At 37.2% G+C, this 8,660-nt stretch overlaps 1 pseudogene; it reads left to right on the forward strand.

Annotated features, from left to right (window-relative positions):
* LOC103602221 overlaps positions 1-8,660 on the forward strand; it is a 32,516-nt pseudogene that overhangs the window by 22,462 nt on the left and 1,394 nt on the right.

Raw genomic sequence — 8,660 nt, forward strand, 5'->3', positions numbered from 1 at the left:
AAAACTCTATAAAATTAAACAATGAAAAGACAAATAATAATAATAAATAGGGCAATCAGGTTTATGGACAAAATGCTCAACATCAAAATTCAGCAGGGAAATGTGACTTTAAATCACAATGAGATACCACCTCACACGTTTTAGAATGGTTACTATGAAAAAGATGATGTAACAAGTGGTGGCAAAGATGTGGAGAAAAGAGAACCCTTGGGCACTGTTGGTGGGAATGTAAATTAGTACAGTCATTATGGAGAATAATATGAAGGTTCCTCAAAAAACTAGAAATAAAATTAACCTTATGATCCAGCAGTTTGAATTTTGAATATATATTCAAAAGAATTGAAATCAGTATGTCAGAGAGATATCTGCACTCCCACATGAACATTGCAGCATTACTCACAATAGTCAAGATATGGAAACAACATAACTGTCCATCGACAAATGAATGAGTGTGTGTGAATATATATGTATATGTATAGTGAAATACTATTCAGTCATTAAAAAAAAGAAATTCTACTGCTGGGAATATATCCAAAGGAATGGAAATCATCAAGTCGAAGGTATACTTGTTTCCCAATGTTCATTGCAGCACTCTTCACAATAGCCAAGAGCTGGAATCAACCCAAATGTCCATCATCGGATGAGTGGATACAGAAAATGTGGTATATCTACACAATGGAATACTACTCAGCTATAAAAACAAATGAAATACTGCCATTTGCAACAACATGGATGGACCTTGAAAGAATAATACTGAGTGAAACGAGTCAGGCAGAGAAAAAGAAATTCCACATGAACATAGTATGGTTTTAAAGTCTGCATTCCAAGCTATGTGCTACTGTCTCTCACCTATATTATTCCTCTGCTTCCTACTATAATTCCAAATCAGGCCATCCCTGATTCTTCCACTAATCGTAATACTGCCTTGTTCTTTAGAATAAATGCACAAAGAACATGAAACACTTTTCAGCTCTATAGCTGCAACTTCTCACGTACCCTCTGCGAGAAGTATTTTTACTATACATTGTGGTCCAAAAGGAGACCCTTAGATTGCCTGAATCAAACCAGGATATAGTATTCAGTAATAAGGTTTATTGATAATTTCTTCTGCAAATATATTAATGAAATCAAATTTAATTGGTATATATAAATACATATATAAACATGTATTAATATATATTTACATGTAAATATATATATACACACACACATATACCTACCTACCTACATGTATAGGGAACTTCAAAAGCTCATAAAAGAGATTCATATTATCTTTTAATTCCATTTTCCCATGAACTTTTTGAAGTACCCTTGTGTATGTATATATATACACAAAAAAACCACTCTCCTTCTCACACACACACACTCAACAAAACAAGCAGAGGCCTAGAAGAAAGAAAAAAAGTGTACATGGTTTTTAATCTCAGTAGAAATACTGATAATTATGTTCAAAGAATTCTCCTTGACAGGGAACAAGACTCATTCAAGATCCTGATACAACTCACCATTTTAAATCTATAATCTTAGTAGACTAAATATAAAAAAATTAACAATGAAAGATAATTATGAAATAATATCTGAAAATATAAACTGAGTAATTCTCTTGCCCCTCAAGTGGTCCTACTGTAGAAAAAAATTAAAGCTCTTGCTCTTTCTTGTTTTCATTCTAGTTACTTTCCAGATGGCAAAAAGGGCCTTCTAGTTACAGGTCAATTTTGTTTCGTATTTTTAATATGGTAGTGAACTACAGACAAGTATTCTCAGATACAAAGCAATTAGGAGGGCATCAGTAAAGCAGGTAACAAATTCATGACCCATAACCTGCAATAAAGAAATGTAGAAAATCATACTTTGTAAAGAACACTCATTTGAGACCCAAAGCAATAGGCTTCTGAACTTAATTCAAAGTATTTGGCATCCAAATAGGCTTACTCTGAGCCAAATGTTAGCTCTTGAACATTTGATAACTCTTAAAAAATAATATGTTGATGATTTAAGAGGGTACAAATCAAACATGAATTGAATTTTTCTTAAATTACACATGATCTTAAAAATTAGAGAGAAGGGTAAACGAATTATATCCACATTTACTATGGCTCCCAATTTATTATTCACATTCTGTAGTCCTTCATTCACAAAAAGATCAATTAGCCTTCTTTGACAGTCCCTTTTTCCACATAAAGGAATTGGGCTTGGGGCAACATGTGCCAAATGTCTGGAACAAGAGACAAGATGTTCAATTAACTCCTGAAAGATGAATGAATAAATTAACGTAGAACTGAAACTGGAGTACAAATCCTGTCATTGCAGTTAGCAGCATCAGAAAGGGAGAGGAAGGGTAGCCTTTAAGGAGGATGCTGCATTGCCGTTTTATTGAGCAACAACCTAAAGACAACACCATTTGAATTCCCAGCACCAAAGGGTAGAATTAGAAAATAGACTTGTGACAATCAATAAAGAGATAGTGGAAAAACCAAAAACTCAATTTCCTCAAGTGGCTAACCTCTTTTTTGAAATCACATACTTGCAACTTGAAGTCCATAGTTTCTTTTTTTTTTTTGTCTTTTGTCTTTTTCCGTGTCCGGCAACGGATCGCAACCCTCAGTGTTGCCCCCGTACCGGACTGGGAACCGGCAACGGGATCGCAACCCTCGGTGTTGCTCCCGCTCCTCGCTCAGCCAGTGAGCGGGAACCGGTCTGTATGTGGGATCCGAACCCTCGGGCGGGAGCGCCGCCGCGCTTCCCAAGCGGCACACTATCCAGTGCGCCACCGGGCCGGCCCGAAGTCCATAGTTTCTTTAGCTTTCTAGCCCTTCTAGAAATAGATATGCACCTTATTTTGCCTTATTTCTTTGATTTGAGTGCTTTTTAATCTATAGAATACCTGGGACTGTCCAATGACCCTGAGGTCCACCAGGACTACAAGCAAAAAGAAGATAGATGTAATTCTTTCTAGAGAATTAATGATTTTCTTCTAGCACCAGGCCTACTTCTTTATCTCCTAGAAATCCTTTTCTGAAGACTCAAGTACATCAAATTTTGACTCTTCTTTTGAAGACATGAGAACATCCCAAGTGATTTACAGCCATGACTTATCTGCACTGAGCATGCCATATCAATCCTGCCATTTCCTATGTATTTATGCTTATAGGATACACTAAAGAGTGAATGAAAAAGCTTGTGGAATTATGGATGCCTCACAGGAGAAATGGACAGAGAAAAATATCTCATATATCTTCCTAGCCATTTTGATGCCTTAACTGTATCACGCAGTTCTTCCTATTGTACTAAATCCACAGAAAAACTACAGGGAGAATATGTTCCAGATAACATTAGTGTAGCTACATACATTCTGCTAGATGCACCTGCTACACGTTCGGCTGATAAAACTAATTTATCCTCTTGTCTAACTTTATTAAGGATGATAAGCTAAAAGACAAGATGGTAAAGACAGTGCTACATAGTGTATCCAGATTAAGAAAGTCGTGTGTTTGCAGATCACCCTGTAGGATTGTCAGATTGACTACTTTACTGAATGGCCTCAAAGGTAGCTTCAAGTCATATCTCCTTGATGCAAACTGTAAATGATCAACGTACACTCTTCTAATTGATATAAAAGCCTAACATATGGAGGCTGTGCATTTAATCTGTGTTGATTTCTACTCCTTTTCCCCAAAGGATAGATTAAAGACATTAACAAACCTCAGCACATGGCACTACGTAGTAAAGAGTTTAGGAGGGAAATGCAATTCCTCACTTCTGACAAGACAAACTAAGAAAAAAGATCACGTAAAATACTGTCTACCTTTTTGAAAAATTGCCACAATTTAGCTCCATAGAGAGTTAAATCCATTTAAAACCTCTGGATCTGGAGCCCCAGGGGCAAAGGCAGTGCTCCATTCTACTGCCATATATCTGGGTCACTGCTAGAGGTAACAGACTTCAGTCAGGTTTACCATGTTTTCATCCTTATTTATTCAACTAATAAAAGTAGCAGGGTGGGGAGCAAGCTGAGTGGAGGATTAGAGTCTTTAGGGAAAAATAATCATAAACTTTGAATTGACATTGTGAATTATCCATAAGCCTCAGTGACTCCTGAAATTGGTCCAGGGATGAGCTTCATACAGACCATTTAATTCACCTAAAAACATCCAATGCGCTAAACCCAATGGAACTCTGAACTCAGAATTAATGTCCATAAGTTAAGGACCATATACTGCATAATATGTACAAAAAGAATAAGAAGTTAGGCTTGAACAAAGTAGATTTCTTAAACAGTTTTTTTTTTCTAAAAAATCAAGGTAAATGTCTTCAAGTTTCTATGCTTAACATCCATGGTCAATATGCCACTGATTATCAGTAATAACTTGAGTTAAATAGCAATGGTCTCAGAATAATAGTAATAACCTCGACTGGAGCTAACATTTACGGGAAGCTTATTATGTGTTGAGCTCTACCTAAATTAACTTCAATATATATTATCTCATTGTCTTTGATTGCCTTCTTTTCAATATCTTTATTCAATGTCATTCCACGTCTTACTGCAGCATCTTTAAATCTCTACAAACATTAAGAGTCCACAGCTGGTAGGAGGCTGCATTCATTTAAAAAGCAAGTGAACTATTATAGCAATGCATATGGAGCTGGCTACACATACACTTCCTGCTTATGCCTGAGAATGACTGAAGGTATCAGCCTGGATCTTCAGGGATGTTAATGGCCTGCAATCCTATAGCCTTCCCAGCTCTGTCCTGGCTGGTTAGCCCAATGGGTAGAGAATCATACAAGGTCAGGGCTGTGCTTTAATCTGCTTTCTGATACCAGTTTACTTTGCACAGAAAATAATCACTCAGTACCGCATACCATGTCCTTAATCCCAGCTACGTGTTTTGGAAATGTGCATCTTTGATTACGAGGGGACCAGATGAAAGAGAGAGCAGTTTAATACAAACCCAGCCTTACTATTAAGATGGTGGGTGTGAGGAGATTAAAAACAAAACTACCATAAAACATAGAAAAACAAATCTCAAATGTGTTTTCTACCAGTAGTGGACAGCAGTCTTATCTTCACAGACACTAGCTGTCTACTATATAATCTAATCCACTTAGATCGAAAGGGTTGTGGACAGAGTAGTGGGACGGTTGTAGCTTTGTGTAGATACAACTACATAAGCGCAAAGAAAGAAACACCAGTACTTCCAAGAATTTATATTATCAGTTCACTTGCTGATGTTTCAACGTCCAAAATGCAAAAGTTAATTAGAACCCATAAAAAAGTATTCAGAGATTTTGGCAGCTGTAGAAGGTGGCATATTTTGGGATGTGATCTGCTCTGGTAAGCAGCATCTCCCAGGCAGTGCCTCTAAAACCTGGCTGCTCTCCACAATTATCCAGGGAGCTCAACAGGCAAAAACAAACAAAACAAAATCTAGCAAATATACGGATTAACAGGGCCTCCTCCAAACCTGCTGAATTAGGGTCTTCTTCTAAAGGGGATTGGGAGGTAGGGTGGGGAGCAGGAATCTGTACTTTTAAAACACTCTCCAGGTAATTCTTACTCTGTCATGTTTGTAAAGTACTGCCCTAGAGACATCAATTATGATAACTTGGGTTGGAAAGCTTGAATTTCTGTACATGACTTGAGTGGGCCTGCCTTTAAAAGAAAAAACAGAAACTTAGCAGCGGACTGTAAAAGAGTATGGTGTTCAACCAGAAAAGTACTGAGAGCTTTCTTATGCCCCTCAGGAGGTAATTAATGAACTCTAGGCATGACCGGGAAGTGGTGACATAGTGAAAGAGCAATCAGGAGAACACAAGGTTGCTCTGAGTCCTACAGAAGGCTGTGGAGTAGCTTCTCCATTTATGCTCACTGCAACTCTAGTAGGTACACATTATTCCCATGCCCATTTTACAGATCAGGAGACTCAAGCTCAGAAACATCCAGTGATATGTCCAAAGTTGCCCAGGTAATAAGTCAGTAGGTGGTGCGCTTGAGGGGAAAGAATAACAGGCTAGAACTCAGGAGAATGGAGTTCCAACTCAGGCTTGCCAAGAAATTAACTGTATGATCCTGGCAAATTACTTTAGCACTCTGGGCCTCAAATATTCTTGTTCATAAAGTAAAGGGATTGAAATAAATAATTTCCAAGAACCATTAAAATTTTACCAATTAATGACTTTTAAGCTGTCACAAGCAGGGTTTCTACCCTGTTTAGTTTTTTAAACATTATACTTTAGCTCCATATTATAATAATGTTTGGCAAAAGGGGGAATGAAAAATCTAGGTTAAGTATTACAGCAGGAGTTATCCAATGTCAAGGTTTTTATATACCTGATAATAAATAATTTTAATTAATAAATTGTAAGTTCTGTTTTAGTAAAGGGGGGTGCTTAGTGGTTTGAATCCAACAGTGTGAAAGAGTCTTTGTGTTCTAACATATAAGTTGCAATGACAGTGTCATGTTCCATGAGACCAGGTGTAAAGGAATGCTGTGAGAGATGTTCCTAAATATTACCAGGGTTGCAGTACGTGTCTATCTTCAAAACGCATGCCCAGCACAGCCCAGGATGCAGAGGACATACTAAATAGGAAACGTAATAAATGTGAAGAATGGCTGTATAATTGCTGAACTCGTGCCTCCTATATTCATAGCTAATTTTGGCAACCGATTTCAGTTATGGGAAGGGAGAAGATGGGGAGGGGGTGACTTCTCCTGTCCTTCAACTTCCCAGAAATGTATTAGAAATGACAGCCTATGATTGCTGTAGACAGTATCTAATTAAATGTCATTATAAAACACATGTCAGAGCCTGGGGCCTATGAGGGATCTGATGTCTAATTTCTTTCCAGAATAATAAGAGTCTCCCTTGAAACAAGCTGGTGAATGAATTTTGTTGTCTTATTAATCAACTGATTTCAATCTGACCCCCTATTTCCCTCCCATACTTCATTCTTTCCTGCTGCATCCCCCTCCCCTAACTACTTCGGAACTCATATTTTAGACAAGTGATGGATTTAAAACAACTTCTTGTCATTCTCTGCCTAGGCAATCTCAATAAAGAGCGACTGCAGAAATATGATATGAAAATGGAAGCTGTTTGTAAAAACTATTAACTCAATAATGAAACAATTATTCCTAAACAACCATGAAAATTACTTACAAGCCTTATTTTCTCTCATTTTGCCATACCACGGATTGCAATTCTACTTTCATTCCTATTAATTAGAACAAAGAATTTAATCCTTTTCGCCTTCTATTATGCAAAAACAAGCATGGTTATTAGGGAGCTCTCTAGTTTCCAATTAATTTCACTTAGGAATGAGTTGCAGGACTGAATCATTACTGATATCCTTTATCTGGGGGGTTAAGATGAAATGGGGCCTGAATCAACATAGAAAGTAAGTAATTTCTCCCGGTTTATTTTTCCATTCACAAGATTACTCATCAGCTTCTTCACATGGATCCATGGCATTCTACAACTAAGCAAGGACCACTAGCAAATGAGGCTGAATGAAATAAGAGACTATCAATTGACTGTAGTTGTGTGAGATCCTGTGTATAATACATATGTGGTAATTCCCACCTACTCACTCCAGTACTGGCAAAATTAAAGTGTCTAGTGCAGTGCTTGACACGTAGTTTGGGCTCAGATACTGTTGTTTCCTTCTCCACTTCCCTGACAGGGAGTCTAGGATCATACCTGTATCTTTTAGAGTACCTAGCAAGACGTAATACACACACAAGACATGCAATAAATACTCAATGGTTGAATGCATAAGTGAATGAATAATAAACAAATGAAAAGATCACATTAACTCAGTAAATCTCCAATGGCAGATTTCAATTGCAGTAATAGACTCATTGGAGAAAGACTTTCAGGCATGGAAGTGTTCCTGGAGTACCTAGCAAGACGTAATACACACACAAGACATGCAATAAATACTCGATGGTTGAATGCATAAGTGAATGAATAATAAACAAATGAAAAGATCACATTAACTCAATAAATCTCCAATGGAAGATTTCAATTGCAGTAATAGACTCATTGGAGAAAGACTTTCAGGCATGGAAGTGTTCCTGGAACTCTTCATATAAAATCATGAAGACGACAGTATCATGACTTTTTAGATGGATAGCACTACTGTTAGGGCTATTGAGTTTGAAGACTCAATCATTTTTTGCAATTTTGTGGATTTCTTGAGAGTGGTAGAACAGTTGCTGATTAGATGGAAAGTCACTGTGAAATAGCACAGTACAGCTGCCTACTAGAGGTGATTTATGAGTTCCAATCATAACCCCCACCAGTGTGGTTCTTGAGGTTGAGAATAGCAACTTCTATACCCTTGGCTAGGACTTGATTCTTTAGAGTCAGGCTGTTTCCACAGGGGCCAGGCATGATACCTGCATATGTAAAAATGTTAATCTTTCAGGATTTTCATAAGTAGGTAATTTGTGTAAGACATCTCGTTTACAAGATGCTAGAGAAGATGCACTTGGGCTATCTTCTTCAGCAATACAGACATGTTACAAGACAGAACTGCTACTCATAATAGTACATATATATATTTAAAAAGTATACATAAAAATATATAATATACACATATACACACACATATATATGTAATATTCCATAAAAGGCAAGGTAAAAGCTCCTGATAG

Source organism: Galeopterus variegatus, unplaced genomic scaffold, assembly GCF_000696425.1.
Source record: "Galeopterus variegatus unplaced genomic scaffold, G_variegatus-3.0.2 Scaffold4056, whole genome shotgun sequence".
NCBI lineage: Eukaryota > Metazoa > Chordata > Mammalia > Dermoptera > Cynocephalidae > Galeopterus > Galeopterus variegatus.